This window comes from Gekko japonicus, unplaced genomic scaffold (assembly GCF_001447785.1).
Source record: "Gekko japonicus isolate JY-2015 unplaced genomic scaffold, Gekko_japonicus_V1.1 scaffold893, whole genome shotgun sequence".
Lineage (NCBI taxonomy): Eukaryota > Metazoa > Chordata > Lepidosauria > Squamata > Gekkonidae > Gekko > Gekko japonicus.
The window spans coordinates 398,424-416,214 of NW_015170302.1; the positions used below are offsets into that span (position 1 = coordinate 398,424).

The window sequence follows — 17,791 nt, forward strand, 5'->3', positions numbered from 1 at the left end:
CCCTCAGGTGCGCGCGGGCTGTTTTCTCCCCCCCCTCCTCCTCCTTTCCTGCTTCTTCCCCTCAGAGGCCCGCCGCCCGCCGGCAACTCCTCCAGCCCAGCAAGCGCGGCCAGCGGCGGCCTCCTCCGCCACGCGCCGCCTCCTCCTCCATCCTCCTCCCTCCGCCTCTTTCCTCCCCTCCTCCTCGAGGTAGACCGGGGTGAGAGAGAGAGAGAGAGAGAGAGAGAGAGGGAGCGGGCCGGGATGGCAGCGCGCATGCGCGCCGGGAGACTGTGAGGCGAAAAGGGAAAGCGCTGAGGAGAAGGTAAGCCGCCCCAGCCTTCTCCGCCTCCTTTCAGTGCGCATGCTCAGTCTGTGTGAAGGCAGGGAAAGAAGCCATAGGCGTCCGTAGATTTGAGGCGCACGCGCAAACTGTGTCTCAGCGCGCATGCCCAATTGAGGGGGGCGGGAGGCGGGGGTTACTGCGCAAGCGTGAGTTAAAATGGGTCCTGTGATCCCAAGAGGAGTGTGTTGCGGAAGCTCAAAGAGGCATTGTAAGGGGAGGCCGAGTCAGCTGAGGATCTTATTCTCCTTGCAGCGTTTATGACGACGCGGGTGTTATGGTGATGCACTTTGCACAAACTCAGAAGCATTCTTGTTTGCACACCAGGTCTCGTATCTACGTCTGTGCATCTACAGCTGTGCATTGTTCCTTGGTGAAGCAGATGCGCTTTGCACCACTTCAGAAGGATTCGTTTACAAAATTTATGTAGCCCGTTCCCTTAATCTTATTTTTAAAGACAAGGTGAGGTCATAATTCGAATCCAGTCTCACCTTTAAGACCAACAAAGTTTTATTCAAGGTATACGCTTTCATGTGCAGGCACAATTGCTCAAATACATAATTTACTATTCCAAGTTATTATTATTAGTAGTAGTATTTCTATTTATTTGACTTATCTCCCGCTCTCCCCACCGAGGCAGGCTCAGGGCACCTTCCAACAATTCAAAGATACAATTAAATACAGTAAAATACAATAAAATCTTATCATAAACTTATAAATTACTTAAAATAACAATAATTTGAAACATAAATACATAAAATGCTGGAAAATACTCAAACAACAAGCGGAGCAGTTCTTATTACATAGTTTAGGTGCCTGTTGGATGTCAATATTTTTATACCAGCACAATTTTTATTTATTATGCGGCGAGCACAAGCTAAGAACCTTGATGGTAGGACCCAGGTTACAGACCGGAAAGCCAGGGCCCAGGGACATTCCCCAGTGTGTACTGCAGCTCCTTAATCGAACACCTGGTAGAAGAGCTCTGTCTTGCAGGCCCTGCGGAACTGTAAGAGGTCCCGCAGGGCCCTGATCTCTACCAGGAGCTTATTCCACCAGGATGGAGCCACCACCGAGAAGGCCCTGGCCCTGGTTGCTGCCAGTGTTTCCTCTAAGCTGAGTTAGTGTGAGCTAGCTCAGTTTTTTAGCCTCTGGCTCACACATTTGTCTCAGCTCAGGAAAGGTGGCTCCAGAGCAAACTAAGCTATGCAGTAGCCAAATCGCTCGCTCACAACTTTAATGCCAGTAGCTCACAAAGAATTCTTGCTCACAAGACTCCACAGCTTAGAGGGAACATTGGTTGCTGCCAATCTGACGTCTCTGGGGCCTAGGAGGGCCAAAATAAGATATGCAATAAAATAAAGAGTATGTATGGCCCTTGGTGAGAATACAGATATAAGGACTAAATGAGATTAGCATATGTAGTGAGATAAGAAACCAATATCCTTGTTAAGTCCTGAGGAATTTTTGTTCCAAGTGCTGTAATAACTTGTGATTCAGCAGTTTCCCTTTCTAGTCTGTTCCTGAAGTTCCTTTGCGGTAAAACAGCTACTAGCAGTTGATGGCACCTATTTTAGATACCACCTTTTTGCTCCATGTTCTGACCCTGCATATCAGGACTGAAGCCTCTGCAGACATGACAACAAAAAATAGGTGCCATCAACCAGTAAAAATTGGCCAAGTCTAGCCCCCCTTTCCTCCCCCCAGCCATCTCCCTCCCTTGCCTTAACTTATCCATTTATGCCTATCTTAGCCTACATTGCATCCCCCTCACCAAATAAAGACCAGTGTCCAATAATTGTGGGTTTCAAAACACCAATATCAAATAGGAATAAGGCAACAATTTTTAAACAGTACTTAAAATATCAGTTGAGGAAGGAAAAAACCAGAAAGGAGGAAATGGTAATCAGTCCGCTGGGAACATTTTGAAGGACGCGGTCTAGTAATAAGGGACAAATAATAATAATAAGAAGAGATTGGATTTATACCCCGCCCTTCACTACCCAAAGGTGTCTCAGAGCGGCTTACAAACTCCTTTCCCTTCCCCTCCTCACAACAGACACCCTGTGAGGTGGGTGGGGCTGAGAGAGCTCTTGACAGAAACTGCTCTTTTTCAAGGACAGCTGTGCCAGAGCTTGTGACTGACCCAAGGTCACATCAGCAGGTGCCAGTGGAGGAGTGGGGAATCAAACCCAGTTCTCCCAGATTAGAGTCAGCGCACTTAACCACTACACCAAACTGGCTCTCTGGTACTCAGAGTCCAGATTTCAGCACTGTATTAAATAAATACGGTGCCAGGATATGAAAGGTGCCTTCTGCCTAAACGAGTTATTGCTCCTGTTTGTCACAGTTGGAAGACATTGTTATAAATCCTAGACAGAGGTCATTTCGGGGGGATCGCGGGGGATCGCAGTTCCCCTGGGTGAGGTACGGGGGCGGGGCACATGACGAAGCCCCGCCCCCTGCTTCCAGCCGCCCCGCTTCCGGCCCTCATTCAGCCAGGAGGAGGCAGGAGAAGAGGGACGGTAAGTCGCTTCCTCCCTGCCTCTCCCCACCCCTGCCTGCCTGGGGCCAGGGAGGGCCTTCGCGGGGCTTCCTTGCACTCCCGCCAGCCTTGCAGGTCCCCCGCCGGGCCCCTCATAGGGCTCAGCAGTGGAGCTGCAAGGCCGGCAGCGGTGGCCGGAACCGTTGGGGGCGGGGTGTGTGGCCTTATGACACACTTCCGGTGATGTCAGGGGGTGTGGCATATGCTAATGAGTTATGCTAATGAGTTCCCCTAGCTCTTTTTCTACGAAACGACCCCTGATCCTAGAAGAGTAGCTGTCTTCAGTCAGCTGCAGCAAAACCAATCTGGAGTCTTGCATCACTTTCAAGAATGACAAGTATCAATGGAGAGCAGGGCAGTTTGCGGGGTAGGGCGGGATATAAATCTCAAATAAATAAATAAATGGTCAGAATTAGGTATTTATACCCTGCTTTTCTCCGCAGTGGGGAGTCTAAGCTGTGGAGTCTTGTGAGCAAAAATTCTACTTTGCGAGCTACTGGTATTAAAGTTGTGAGCAAGTGATTTGGCTCTGTGAGCCAGAGGCTAAAAAAACTGTGAGCTAGCTCAGACTAACTCAGATTAGAGGGGACACTGGTGGGGACTGGATTGCCTCCCGGTAGACTCCACGTCTGATTTCATCAGCCCACCAATGGGCACAGCAGGGCCAGTTCCAGGTTTTGGTAGGCCCTGAGCTGAGAGCTCCCCAGGTCACCCCTCCCCTCCTCTACCCGCCATCAGGCACTCATGCCCTCCCACCCACCTGCATGCCATGTCACCTTCTTGTGTGTCCTTCCCTTATCTGCTCACAAGCCTTCTCACTGTCCATACTTACAGCTGCCTGCAGGCCTTTACCCAGTGCAGAGATGGTGCGGCAGCAAGTGTACCAGGGAGCATGGGTGGTTGAATGTCAACAAGTGAGTGGGCAGGGGATGCTGGCCACAGCGGGCCCTGGCAGAAACTCTGGGCCCTGCCAGCTGCCTCACCTCAAGGTATGCTGATGCAGTCAGGGGTCATTTCGTAGAAAAAGAGGTGCAGGAGCTCATTAGCATAACTTATTTGCATATGCCACACCCCCTGACATCACCGGAAGTGTGTCAGAAGGCTCCACTGGACTGTTTTGGATTGCTAGCTATTGGGGGGGAACGTGCAGATCTGCCCTCGCAGAGGAGGGAGAGCTTGTACCTGAATAAAACTTGGTCTTAAAGGTGCCACTGGACTGTTTTGGAGCGGAGGTGCTCTGCAACTTAACTGGCTGCTTCTTGGTCTGACTGAGGGCTGCTGGGAGCGGGGGGTGGGGCTTGTTGCATGTGCCCGCCCCCTGGGCTCTTTACTGCAGGAGCTCCGCTCCTGTGCACCCCTGTAGGAAATGACTCCTGTTGATGCTAACAGAGTGCCTTTTTATGCTGCTGGAAAGGGAGATTTATGATCTGGGGTTTTTTTTAATGTTCTTAAGCATTTTCAGTGATAAGCTTTAGATTTGGCAAGCAGAAATCATATCCATTTTACAGGGAAAACTAGTACCACGCTACTTTTTTGGAAGCCAATCCTTGGCAACATATTCATTGAAAGGACCAGGAGAATGTTTGTGTGTTAAATGCTATCAAGTCGCTGTTACCACCAATGGCCTGTTTTATTGTTTGGGGAAGTTAGCTATGCGGCAGGGTAAGCCAAAGGGGTACAGGAATCGCATACCACTTGTATGCTAAGATCCGGCACAGGAGGAAAACTCCAGATCTGAAGAGTAGATTAAATACCTTGTATTAAAGTATTTCCCTTATTACAAGCATACTAAACATTCAAAAAGAGCAAGCAATACAGAACTAAGAAAGCAGAGGTGATTGATAGCAAATAGAGGGGTCAGTTACTGGGTAATATTACCTTGTCCAGACGTGCAGAAGTCCTTGAAGAGAATAGCGCCAACAGCCAGCGTTATGCGCTGTGAGGGGGCAGAGAAGAAGAGAGTGTGTATGTGTGCGCATGGACGGATGTAGACTTTGGAAAACAATGGGCGGTCTTGAGGGGCTTGTCTCAGGTGAGGACAAAAGATTACCTGGGCCAATCCTGGGTCCCAGGGGGTGCGGCCTCAGAAGGAACCAGACCTGGATGTAACCAATGATGTTCCAGAGGGGCAGAGTCAGGCCAATGGCCTTGATTAAATCAGCCAGGTACGGGGTGGCTAGTTGAATGGGTTTTCTGACCACAAATGGTCCAGTCAAGGCAGTCTGGAAAGGTTCCCAAGTATAGACAAAAGGTGGGAGATTAGATCGCTAAACATTCAAATGTTTGATTGGTTTATCTCGGTATCCTGAGGTGTGGTGCAGGAAAAACAGGTTTGGTGACAAATGATTCTCACATAGACATGGAGGTCACACAAAAGGGCTAGGTGAAGTTCTGGAGACAGGAGGACTATTTGCCAGGTGGCAACTGAAGCCTTTAGAAATGCAGATTCCTGCCTGGTGGAACCCATTGTTTCATATGCATACCGCTTCTCCGGTGGGGGTGGGGGGACTGGAGGTTTTTCCCCTCTGGCCTTTTATGCCACCTGAAAATGGAGACCCCTTTTTCAAGGCTTTTGCTAGCTCTGTGGTTCAGAACCAAGAGTACCTTCCATGGTCTGGGTTTGTGGGTCTCTGGCTCAGGTTAGAAAGTGGGGTGCCCCTGTCGTTGGGGCTACCCTAGGTAAAGGCAGCACCTCTGGGCTACATTGCTTCTGATTCATGGCAACCATATAAATCTATGAGAGCCAGTTTGGTGTAGTGGTTAGGAGTGCAGACTCTAATATGGGAGAGCTGGGTTTGATTCCCCACTCCTCCACAAGCAGCTGCTGGTGTGTCCTTGGGTCAGTCACAAGTTCTTTCAAAGCTGTTCTTTCAGAAGCAGTCCTCGAGAGAGCTCTCTCGGCCCCTTCCAATGAGACATGCGCAAAAGAATTCCTCAATGGGTTGTGCCCATTTTAAGAAGAAGAAGAAGAGATTGGATTTATACCCCGCCCTTCACTACCCAAAGGAGTCTTAGAGCGGCTAACAGTATCCTTCCCCTTCCCCCTCCCCACAACAGACACCCTGTGAGGTAGGTGGGGCTGAGAGAGTTCTTTTGAGGACTGCTCTTGAGAGAACAGCTCTGAATGAACTTATGACTGACCCAAGGTCACACCAGCAGCTGCATGTGGAGGAGTGGGGAATCAAACTTGGTTCTCCCAGATTATAGTCCACACTCCTAACCATTGCTGAGCGGTTGGGTTAGAACGGATAAAAGGAAGTACTTCTTCACCCAAAGAGTGATTAACACTTGGAATTCACTGCCACAGGAAGTGGTGGCGGCTACAAGCATGGACGACTTCAAAAGGGAATTAGATAAGCATATGGAGCAGAGGTCCATCAGTGGCTATTAGCCACAAGGTATAGATAGGAACCCTGGGGCAAGTGATGCTCTGTCATCTTGGTGCTTGGGGGGGTCAACAGTGGGAGGGCTTGTAGTGTCCTGGCCCCACTGGTGGACCTCCTGATGGCCCCTGGTATTTCTGGCCACTGTGTGATACAGAGTGTTGGACTGGATGGGCCTTTGGCCTGATCCAACATTGGCATCTCTTATGTTCTTATGTACACCAAACCGGCTCTCTTTAGTCAGCGTATGTGGGAATGTTGCCCTTTGGATTTCTCCGAGACTCCAAATTCTCCGACGCTGGCCCTGCACAAAACACAATTTGCATTTTGCATACTCCCCAAAAGTGCCAAATATCGTATTTCCATCTTTGAAGTGCGTACTGCCATTCTGTCTTGCTCTCTCTCCCCTTCTCCGGCAAGGGATGGTTATCAAAGCTGGGGCTTAGGGGAAGTGTTCTTAAGCAGCTGTTCCCCATCTGCTGTTTATTGATTTCTAAGGACCGGAGGCCCCAGGAGAGATGCTCTTCTAATGAATGCATTTATTACCCGTGAGGGGCCACCAGATGTCTCTGTAAGGTGCCCGCACTCTCCTCTCGATGAACACTTAGCCAGATTAATTGATGGTGATTAGGTGCAAAGGCCGCAGTGGCCCGGTGCGCTCCTATTTTTAGCTTTGACAGCCCTGTCGCCATCGGATGACCTTGGTAATAAACTTTGGAAGGCTTGCTTTCTAGGATATGGTTTCTTGGGCCAGGGACATAGGCCATACAATACCTTTGGAACAATGGGAAAAGGTATGGGAAAAAAATATAAAATGGGTCAGAGCAACCTCTTTCAAAGAGAATATTATTAAAATGTTTTATCGATGGTATATAACTCCGATAAAATTGAACAAAATGGATAGCACAATTGGGAAATTATGTTGGAAATGTAACCAAAAAGATGGGACTTTTTATCATTTATGGTGGACATGCTATAAGGTAAAAAAATATTGGAAAAATGGTAAAGGAAATGATGGAAGAAATAATAGGTAGGAAAATACCATTTATACCCGAATGTTTTTTATTGAACTTTATTCCGGAGGAGTTTAAATATAATGAAAGTTATTTAATGATACATATTATTACGACAGCGAGGATTTTATATGCTAGTAAATGGAAAAATCCGACTATGCCCGGGAAAGAAGAGTTAAAGTTAAAATTATTAGATGTAGCAGAGTTGGAGAAATTAACTTTTTATTTGCGGGAAAAAGGCTGGGATCAATTTGAAAAACTTTGGTTAAAATTCTATAAATGGATAAGTCAAAAGGGTTAATGAAAAGGGTTAATGAAATTTAAAAAGATAAAGGGTAAGATACTTAATCGCATTATTAAAGAAAAGACTTATTAAGATTTTATTTAGTAAAATAGTTAGAAATGTTCTAGATTGGTTAAGAAAAGAAAGAGCAATATCTGTAAAAATGATGGGAATGTTTTTTGCAAAAGTAGATGTAAATATGATTAACAGTATGATTTATATTTTATTTTGTTGGAAAACCAATAAAAATATATGTGGGGGAAAAAAAATAGGATAGCGGGGCAGTGATGTGCCAGACCTGGCTTGGAGTGATAAGAACCATCCCTAATCGCCGTAGGGAAGAATTGGAATTTCTCACTCCTGCGGTTTTGATGCTTCCATTTTGCTTCCCCCAGGTACCAATCAAACACCATCAGACTGTGATATTTTCTGTTATCTTGCACTAATGTTTCCCCCCGTTGATTGCATGCATCATTCAGTGTAATAATTTGTATGTCAGCAAGCCAAGATCCTCCATGAGGTATGTAGTGGTGAGAAAGAGCCCAGTAGCCCCTTAAAGACTAGCAAGATTTGTGGTAGGGTATGAGCCCTCGTGAGTGAGTAGTGGTGAGGGTTAGGGATGCCAGCCTCCAGGTAGGAACAAGGCACACGGGAAACTCGGCAAGGTTGAGCAAACGTGGAAAAACACCGTGTTAGAATAAAACACACAATATTATTATGCTACTATATCTTCATATATTGATATAAATACTATGAAGGTAAAGGTTCCCTTGCTCGAAAGCCAGTCGAATCTGACTCTCGGGTTGCGGTGCTCATCTCCGTTTCAAAGCCGAAGAGCCAGCGCTGTCCGAAGACATTTCCAGCATGATTAAACACCAAGGCTCACAGAATGCATCCCACCAAAGAGGTACCTATTTAGCTACTTGCAATTTCTTGCTTTCGAACTGCTAGGTTGACAGGAGCTGGAACTAGAGACGGGAGCTCACTCCATCATGCGGCACACTCGGGTCTCGAACTGCTGAACTACCAACCTTCCACAATCTGCAGTTCAGCGTCTTAACCACTCGAGCCACCACAGCTCCGATAAATACTATACTTGAATACAATAGAGAACCTAGTGTATCTTATTCATTATAGTACAAAAGCCTAAATAACATTATATATCTAGCAGAAAAGTCCACAGCTACAGAGATCGGTTTCAGCGCTGTAGACTGTCTTGCTTCTGATGAGAGATGTAGCAGTCGTCAGTGATGAAAGATGGAGCAGGCTGTTACGCTTTCCAAAAAGAGATACAGCAAGCAAGCTGGGGATCCCCTAGAATTACAGCTTATCTCCAGACTACAGAGATCAGCTCCCCTGGAGAAAATGGATGCTTGGAAGGGTTGACTTTATGGCATCATACCCCAGTGAGGTCCCCCGTCCTTCCCGGGCTCTATTCCCCAAATCTCCAGGACTTTCCTAACCGCTTTGGGCCCCTGCTGGAGAGAAAGGTGGGTATAAATGAATTAAATAAAAACAAATTTCTTAACTTTTTTATTGCACTTTATATACTACATCCTAAAGGGAGGGGTGATTCATGACAGAGTGAGCTCCCGTCTCCGGCCCCAGCTCCTGACAACCTAGCAGTTCGAAAGCAAGAAATCGCAAGTAGATAAATAGGTACCACTTCGGTGGGAAGGTAACAGCGTTCCGTGCACCTTGGCGTCTAATCATGCCAGCCACATGACCACGGAAAAGTCTTCGGACAGCGCTGGCTCTTTGGCTTGGAAACGGAGACGAGGACCGCATCCCTAGAGTCGGATTCGACTGGTTTTCGAGCAAGGGAACCTTTACCTTTTACTAAAGGGAGGGGGAAAGGGGAATCACTATAACTAATCTTGTCTTATCTTTTGTATTAGTTGTAGTGATTCCCCTTTTATGTTACATTGTTATATATCAATCCTACCATAATAACAAAGATCATTTTATCAAAAAGTTGAATTCTAAATAAAGCTAGCTTAAATCTTAATACTAGTCTCAGGTGTTTTATAGTCACTTAAATTCTATTGAACTGTCCCTTTAATTTTTACGTTTCTTCTTCTTGTACTTCAGGTTAGCTTTAAGTATTTTAGGTGCAGCTGCCCCTTTCACCGAATCTGAAGTTTCCGAAGTACTGCTAGAACTACTCGAGGTGTCATCTGGTTCTCCATCCCTAGTTCTCTCTTCTTCAATGTTATCCACAGCTTTTTTTGTCATTTTTACTTGGGCTTTGTTGCTGTTTCAAAAAGTCTTTAGCCTTTTGGACAGAGTCAGTTTTGTCCTTCTTATCCTTATAGTTGAATACAAGTCCCTCTGGAAAAATCCATGTATAGGCGATAGAGTTGTTGTGGAGGAAGAAGGTTAAATCCTTATATTGCCGCCTTCGCTTCCGCATCTTGAATGGAATGTCCTTTAAAATTTTTACTTCTTCGTCTTTAACCTTCAGGACTTTTCCAGATGTAGCTTTCAAAACATTGTCTCTGGTGGATCTCTTAGAGAATTTCACATATATTTCTCCAGGCAATTTATTTTTCTTAATAAAATCTGGATAAGTTTGATAAGCCAGATCCATATCATTTTGCAATGCATCTTGTTTAAGATCTGTCATTGGTGCTAATGCTTCACTTAAAATTACTTTCAAATTTTCTCCTTTTTGCTCAGGAATACCTTGAAAGCGTAAGACATACATTGATATTTCCATTTGAAGTTGCAGCAATTGGCCTTTATCTGAAGCTCTCTTTTTTTCCACTTCCCCCAATTTTTGTTCAATATCTTTTGTCTTTGTTTCAACTTTCTTAATGGCTGTCAGTTTTGTCTGCTCTTTTATCCATCTTTGTTAGTTGCTTTTGGATTCTATCCAGCTTACTGTTGATATTAGATGTCTGCTCCAGCAGGGGGTGCAATGCTATAGCCAGCATATTGGGAAAGTCAGCAGCTGCTTCCTGTGTCTGGATGGGAGTTGTTGGTATGGTGTTTCCTGTGAGAGGTTTCTTTTCTGGCGCCATTCTTCTCCCTCTACCAGACATTGTTTCTACAAGAAGAAAGTTTTTGAATTTAAGGTCAAAGTTCTGTGATTTGGATACGCTTTAGATTAGTTTGCACCTTTCGGGCTCAATTACAGTCTCACACAGTTAGTTTAGTTTATTTCCTTTTCTTTATGATTCGGGGACCATTCAGTTTCGGGGAGGGGTGTATCCCCAGCTCTTCCCCCACCCGCCACTTATTTCTTGAGTTAAAGCCATTGGACTTAAAGACTTAGCCGCTTGTATAGGGGATCGTTTAACTCACTGTTTTTTCACGTTTAAGTCATTGTAGGAGAGTGGTTGTGCTAGACCACTTGTCTGCTCATCCGGCAGCCAGCTCTTGTCACCATGATGGCTTTGCGGCGGCAGGACCTCTCGGGGTAGGGAGAGCCTCGATCCGTCAGCCATCACCTTGGAAGAGGCTCTCCTCCACACCCCAGGCTGGGAGTCCCCTACAAGGACTCCGGGGGGGGGCGGACCCGTCCGGGGCCCCTCCTGTCTGCCGCGACTCGGCGCATCTCCATCAGGAGCTCGATGGGACGCATCTGAGCTTCAAGTCGCCAAAACCGGAAACCCATAAATTTTAAAATTATCACATGGCATTGTGTGTGGAATAGCCAGGAGATCCCGAAGGATTGCTTGGCTGCCTGAAGCTGTAGCTATTTTTTTAGCACCACTAGGTGGCGAGCCATGCTTATTTTTAGGCTGAGAGTGCCGTCACTTGCCCAAGATCACCAAGCTAACTTCAAGTGGGGAATCGAACCCGGGTCTCCAGACTAGAGTCCGCCGCTCTTAACCCACTACACCAAGCTGGCTCTCTCGAATTAAATAAACACACATGTAGATATTCAGGGAAGAGCAGGTTTCAGAATTCACGAAGACAAGGAAATCCAGTCAACAGGGACCAAAAATGGATATTGGAGTGAACACATTATTTTTTTATTTTAACGTTGGATGCTTTAGACAGGATTTCAGCAGCTGTCTGGAGCTGGCAGACAAAGATCCTCGGGGGTCCAGCTCTGTTTTCCTGTGTCTGTGCTAAGGACTGCTGTTTTCCTCCGCCAGCCGTCAGGAGAGGCTGCAGACGACAACTGAGAGGCTGCAAACGAACGCGACATCAATAGCGCAGCCATGGCCGTTTCTTCTTTCAAACACATTAATATTCTTTTCATTGAGGCCTATTTTTATACCTGTTGGCCCCAGATGGTCAAGATCACAGATGTGTTTGAAACCCTACCCAATAGAAAACAGCTTTTCTCAGGTCTGAAAGGCCTTGGAGAAACATCAGAAAGTAAGAAAAAAATATCCCCCGACATATGCAAGGTTTAAGCCTTTCTTTGTGCCAACGCTACCAACCTGCCTCCTGGTTTCTAAAAGAAGCGGAACAGCTCCCTCCAGCCCACTAGCTTAATCCTTCTTGTCTGAAAAGAAAAGATTAGGTGCTGTGGTTTAGCCCATGCGTTTGGAATGGGTAAAATTACCAATCTGGGTGACTAGTCTTCATGTTTCTGTATGAACACTTGGGTGTAGTGGTTAAGAGGTAAAGGTTTCCCTTGCTCCGACTCTAGGGGGCGGTGCTCATCTCCATTTCCAAGCCGAAGAGCCAGGGCTGTCTGAAGACTTTTTCCGTGGTCATGTGGCTGGCATGACTAAAGGCCGAGGTGCACGGAACACTGTTACCTTCCCACCGAAGCGGTACCTATTTATCTACTTGCAATTTCTTGCTTTCGAACACGGTTAAGAACGCAGACTCTAATCTGGGAGAACCGGGTTTGATTCCCCACTTCTCCACATGCAGCTGCTGGTGTGACCTTGGGTCAGTCACAAGTTCTCTCAGAGTTCTCTCAGGAGCAGTTCTCGAGAGAGCTCTCTCAGCCCCACCTACCTCACAGGGTGTCTGCTGTGGGGAGGGGAAGGGAAAGGAGATTGTAAACTGCTCTGAGACTCCTTTGGGTAGTGAAGGGTGGGGTATAAATCAAATCTCCTCCTCCTCCTCCTCCTCCTCCTCCTCCTCCTCCTCCTCCTCTTCTTCTTCCTGTCTGATGAAGAGAGCTTTGACTCCCGAAAGCTTATATCCTGAAAACTGTGTCAGTTTCTAAGGTGCTACTAGACTCGAATCTAACTGTTCTATAGCAGACCAATGCAGCTCCCCTATGACACTTTGGTCTCATTTGTATCTCCCCACTGCCAAAATCCCAAAAGCTGCATAATACATCAGTGCAAGACCGGTTGGCATCCAACAACCAATTTGGGCTGTGGGTGCTTTGGTCTTCTTGCTTTTGAGTGTGGGGGCCACATTATTGCCCCTTTATTCAGTGGAGGGTAGAGGTCTAGTGCTGCCAAAACACCTGCGTGTCATTCGGAGGCCGTGTTCTGGCTACGGCTGCTCAGAGTGGACCGGTGGTCTTCCACACATGGTTTGGGACCCTCGGCTGGACCAGAGAACCCCACCTGCTGGAGTGACCTGACCTGGATAGCCCAGGCTAGACTGATCTCATCAGATCTCAAAAGCTAAGCAGGGTTGGCCCTGGTTAGTATTTTGATGGGAGACCCTTGAGGAACTCCAGGGTTGCCACACAGAGGCCGGCGATGGCAGACCACCCTCTGAACGTCCCCTGCCTCGAAAGCCCCACCAGGGGTCGCCGTGAGTCAGCTGTGACTTTTTAAAAAATAACTATTTTTTTTGTTTTAAATTTTAAGGAGATACAGAAAGAAAAAAAGGGAATAGGAAATACAGTTACCAAAAACACAATGTAAGGGCAGTTTTACAGATATTGAGGACATTCCTGGTTCAGGAAACATGTGTATATAAAAGTATATGGCCTAATAGCTGAACAAATACGTAACACGATATATATGGCGTAATGGGGTAAGAATATAGCTTAAAATATGTATGACGTCACTTAGAAGAACAGTATGATGACCTGTGACTGGATGGCAGAAAAACCCAATCCTGCTTGGGCTCATGCACAGAGAATTAGGGTACCTCAGCGCCTGCCTCTCTTTGCACACGCTCAGAGGAGCAGTGGGGATGCTGAGGTGAGGTCACTCAGTGGTGGGGAAGTTTCCTCCGAGGCTCCGGCCCTCGGCTTGTTCCTCACTGGTGTGCCCGTCTAGGTGCCCAGCTGGCGTTTCCCCGCTCCTAACTCTCTTGGTTTGGTGTACAGTGCTTGACTTCGGGGAAGTCGTAACTCTCTGCCTCCTCTCCCTAACCCCTAAGTCTTATGTCACACGATTCCCTGTCACAAGAGTCCTCCACGTGGTGCCCGTGGGCATCATGCTGCCCCGCCAACACCTTTCCCGATGCCCATCAAGATTTTTTTTAAAAAAAAATGGGTGGGGCTTCTGATTTGGCTGTGCAGGTTTTTAAAACTGTTGCTTTGGCGGCAGCTGCCTCTGCAGCACCGGGATCTTCACTGCGTGACTGAAGTTCAGCCGCAGCGCTCGTTCTGTGTCTGGCTCTGCCTCCAGCATTGTCCCCTCTAAGCTGAGTGACTGTGAGTCAGCTCACAGTTTTTTAGCCTCTGGCTCGCACAGTTTTGTCTCCGCTTAGGAAGGAGGGCTCCAGAGCAAGCTAATTTATGCAGTCGCCAAATCACTCGCTCACAACTTTGATGCCAGTAGCTCACAAAGTAGAATTGTTGCTCACCAGACTCCACAGCTTAGAGGGAGCATTGGCTTCCAGTGGCATCCGTTTCCTGGCAGCCATTCTGTGGCTGTGCGCACCACACTGTGTCAGAATTCCAAAGGTGCCCGGAGGCTCAGAAAGGCTGGGGACCACTGCCAGTTTTCCCTCTAAGCTGAGTGAGTGTGAGACAGCTCACCGGCTCGCACAGTTTTGTCTTGGCTCAGGAAGGAGGGCTCCCGAGCAAACTGATTTATGCAGCAGCCTTTCACGCCAGTCGTTCACAAAGTAGAATTTTTGCTCACGAGACTCCACAGCTTAGAGGGAGCATTGGGCCCCATCATGTTCGGGTCCCGTGGACAGTGTTTCCTGGGTCTGGAAAAGCTGAAGAACTCTAGACTAGACAATATTGAGCTTAGTGGACTGACAGTCTGACTTGCCATAAGGCAATCTCCCCTGTCTAGCATCCCCCAGAAGGCAAACTCAGAAGATATGGGAGGAAATCAGGATGGTCCGTACTAAAACGGGGACCTCTGTATCTGGTGCCTGCCCGCTAATGCCCTCTGCAAGGCCTCATTCCCCACAAAACATCTTGCCGTGGTCCTAGGCAGTGCTCCCTCTAAGCTGTGGGGTCTTCTGAGCAAAAATTCTACTAAAGCTGTGAGCGAGCGACTTGGCTACTGAACAAATTGGTTTGCTCTGGAGCCCTCCTTCCTAAGCTAAGACAAAAAAGTGTGAGCTGGAGGCTAAAAAGCTGTGAGCTAGCTCACACTAACTCAGCTTAGCGGGAACACTGGTCCGAGGGTGTGTGTGTGTGTGGGGGGGAGGTAGTTGTGAATTTCCTGCCTTGTGCAGGAATGACCCTGGAGGTCCCTTCCAACTCTATGATTCTAAAGGAATGCATGTAGGCAAGTGCACCAGGCTGTATTGATGCCAGCATCCACATGCCCCCTTTTTTGCCTTTTGCACGGCTTGCTAGCCATGAGAAGGCCAGGAGATAAAACCCAGAAGCAATCCTCTTGGAAAGGAAGGCTCTAGGGTCATCTAGTGCTGCAGGCTGTTTGAAAACAGATTTATTACAATTTGATTGGTTCTAATGAAAAGTAAAAGGTATTGTGCTGCTGGGTTTAATTTTTTTTTTTTTAATAGCTCAGCAAAGGTGCCTTCAGTCTTTGTCAGTCTGACATTTGCAATCTAGCAAAAAAACAACCACCCTTTACCTGGACCAACGCTGAGAAAGTCTGTGGATGTGGCGCCCTCTAGTGCACACAATTGATTTATCAGATGCACCAGCCTGCTTTACTTTTTAGGTCTTTTTAACTGGTTATAAGTTGCAGGTGTGGTTTGCAGCCCCTGAGCTTTTAGCACTAAGAGAGCTTTTAAACAGAGAGAGAGAGAGATATCACAGCTTCAGAGATGTGCTCTAATTGGGGGACACACACACACTTATCCATTGCGTAAAGAAAGCACAACTTTTGACCTATCCTCAGTCTACCGTCCATCAACTACATTAGGTGCCTCAGTCTGAGAAGAAGCCTTATGAGAGAAGGAGAAGTACTCTCCCATTTCTCCACTTCCTACATGATTTTATAAACCTCGGTCACACCCTCCTTGAATCATCCTTTCCCTGAATCAAAAAGCCACAGACTCTTCAGCCGTTTCTCCAGGAGAAGGATCCCTCTCCAACTTCTTGATTCTAGAGCAAGGAATCATGCAGAAAAGGGCTGCCGAATAAATATCCTTTTCAAGATGGGGCAACCAGAACTGGGTGCAATATTCCCAAATGCAGAATCCAGGAGTCCCTGGATTGAATCTCTCTCTGGCCAAGGACCCACTAAGTGACCATTGACGGGCCATTCTCTCTCAGGCTCCATCTTCCCCATTTGCAGCCTGGAAGTAAAACTGATGACCTCATCAGCTTGGTGACCAAGAACAGTTTCAGTGTAGAAGCTTTGGAGAGTCAGAGCTCAGGGAGCTTTGACTCGGGAAAGTTCTACCATGAAACTATTCTTGGTCCCTAAGGTGCTGCTGGACTCGAATTGGTAACTGTTTTACTGTAGACCAACTTGGCTGCCAGTTTGGTGTAGTGGTTAAGAGCACCGGACTCTAATCTGGGAAAACTGGGTTTGATTCTCCAGTCCTCCACATGCAGCTGCTGGCATGACCTTGGGTCAGTCACAAGTTCTCTCAGTGCTGTTCTCTCAAGAGCAGTCCTTGAGAGAGCTCTCTCAGCCCCACCTGATTCCCAGGGTGTCTGTTGTGGGGAGGGGAAGGGGAAGGAGTTTGTAAGCCACTCTGAGACTCCTTCAGGTAGTGAATAAATCCCATCTTTTCCTCCTCCTCCTCCTCCTCCCCCCCTCTGAAATTGTCTTCAAAAGGGCTTGTGTGTCTGAAATAATTTGGACCTTCTGAAGCCCTGAATAAACATCTAAGTCTCTTGAGAGAGAGTCCCTTAGACTGCAAGGAGATCAAATCAGTCAATCCTAAAAGAAACCAACCCTGACTGTTCCCTGGAAGGCCAGATACTGAAGCTCAAATGCTTTGGCCTCCAAATGAGAAGGGAGCACTCACTGGAGAAGACCCTGATGCTGGGAAAGACTGAAGGTCAAAGAAGAAGGGGACAGTATTGATGCAACGAACATGAAACTAAGCAAACTCCAGAGGACAGCGGAAGACAGGAGGGCCTGGCATGATGCGGTCCATGGGGCTGCAAAGAGTCAGACTCGACCGTGCGACTGAACAACAACAGCAACATTTTCATTTTAAGATATTTGCAGCTGTTAATATTGGAGGGGAGTATATATATATTTTTTAAAGACATATTTTCTGTTCAGCGTTCTGTTGCAAAGAAAAGAAACATCTAATAGCTGTGCTTCGATTTTTTTGCTCCTATAGATTCACGTAGGGCAGCCACGTAAATCTGTTGTGGCAAAAAGCTCCTGAGAGTTGCATGGCATCTTAAAAACCAGGAGATCTTTTTGTGGCTTCAGTTTTCAGGGACCAGAGCTCAGTTTATCCAACGTGTATCCCAGCTTGCCATGGCCTGTGGCCGTCATACCTCATCTGGACAGCAGATGGCAGAAGCGGCTGTCAGTTGGCCTTTGATCTCCACCCATCAAAGGGTATGGTGAGACTGACACCTTTCTGGGGCGTTGCTATTTAAAGTAGATGTCAGCATACACAGTGCTGAGGCAAGAGCCCTGCAGCATGATTAAGAGTTCTCATTAGCGGGGCGGACTGCAGCAGTCGGGGATGAAGCTTCCCTGCGGCATTCGGGGGAGAGACCAAGAGCGCCGCCAGAATGTGATCTCCAAGCCAAGCATCTAATCGAGGCCAATCAATCAGGCCGGTGCCTTTGCCAATGACGTCAAGTAGCGGACAGGGTACCATTTGCAAGAGCCGATGGGCAGAGAATTCTGCCGAGTGGGCAAATGGTAGTAGCCAAAGTGATTTTTAAAAGAGCATCTCTGGACTGAACTAAAAGGGCTCCACGAGTCCAGCGTCCCTTTCCCAGGAGCTGTGGGCCAGGTGCTCTTGGTGGATATCAGGGAGAAGGAGGAGGAGGAGGAGGAGGAGGAG

The 17,791-nt window shown here is 47.3% G+C and overlaps 1 long non-coding RNA gene across 1 annotated transcript in view; it reads left to right on the plus strand.

The window, feature by feature from the left end:
* Positions 1 to 17: 17 nt before the first annotated feature.
* LOC107116095 overlaps positions 18 to 17,791 on the plus strand; it is a 60,923-nt gene continuing 43,149 nt past the window's right edge. The window contains exon 1 of the long non-coding RNA XR_001482695.1: positions 18 to 304. This is a non-coding gene — a long non-coding RNA (uncharacterized LOC107116095). The remainder of the gene's footprint in view (positions 305 to 17,791) is intronic.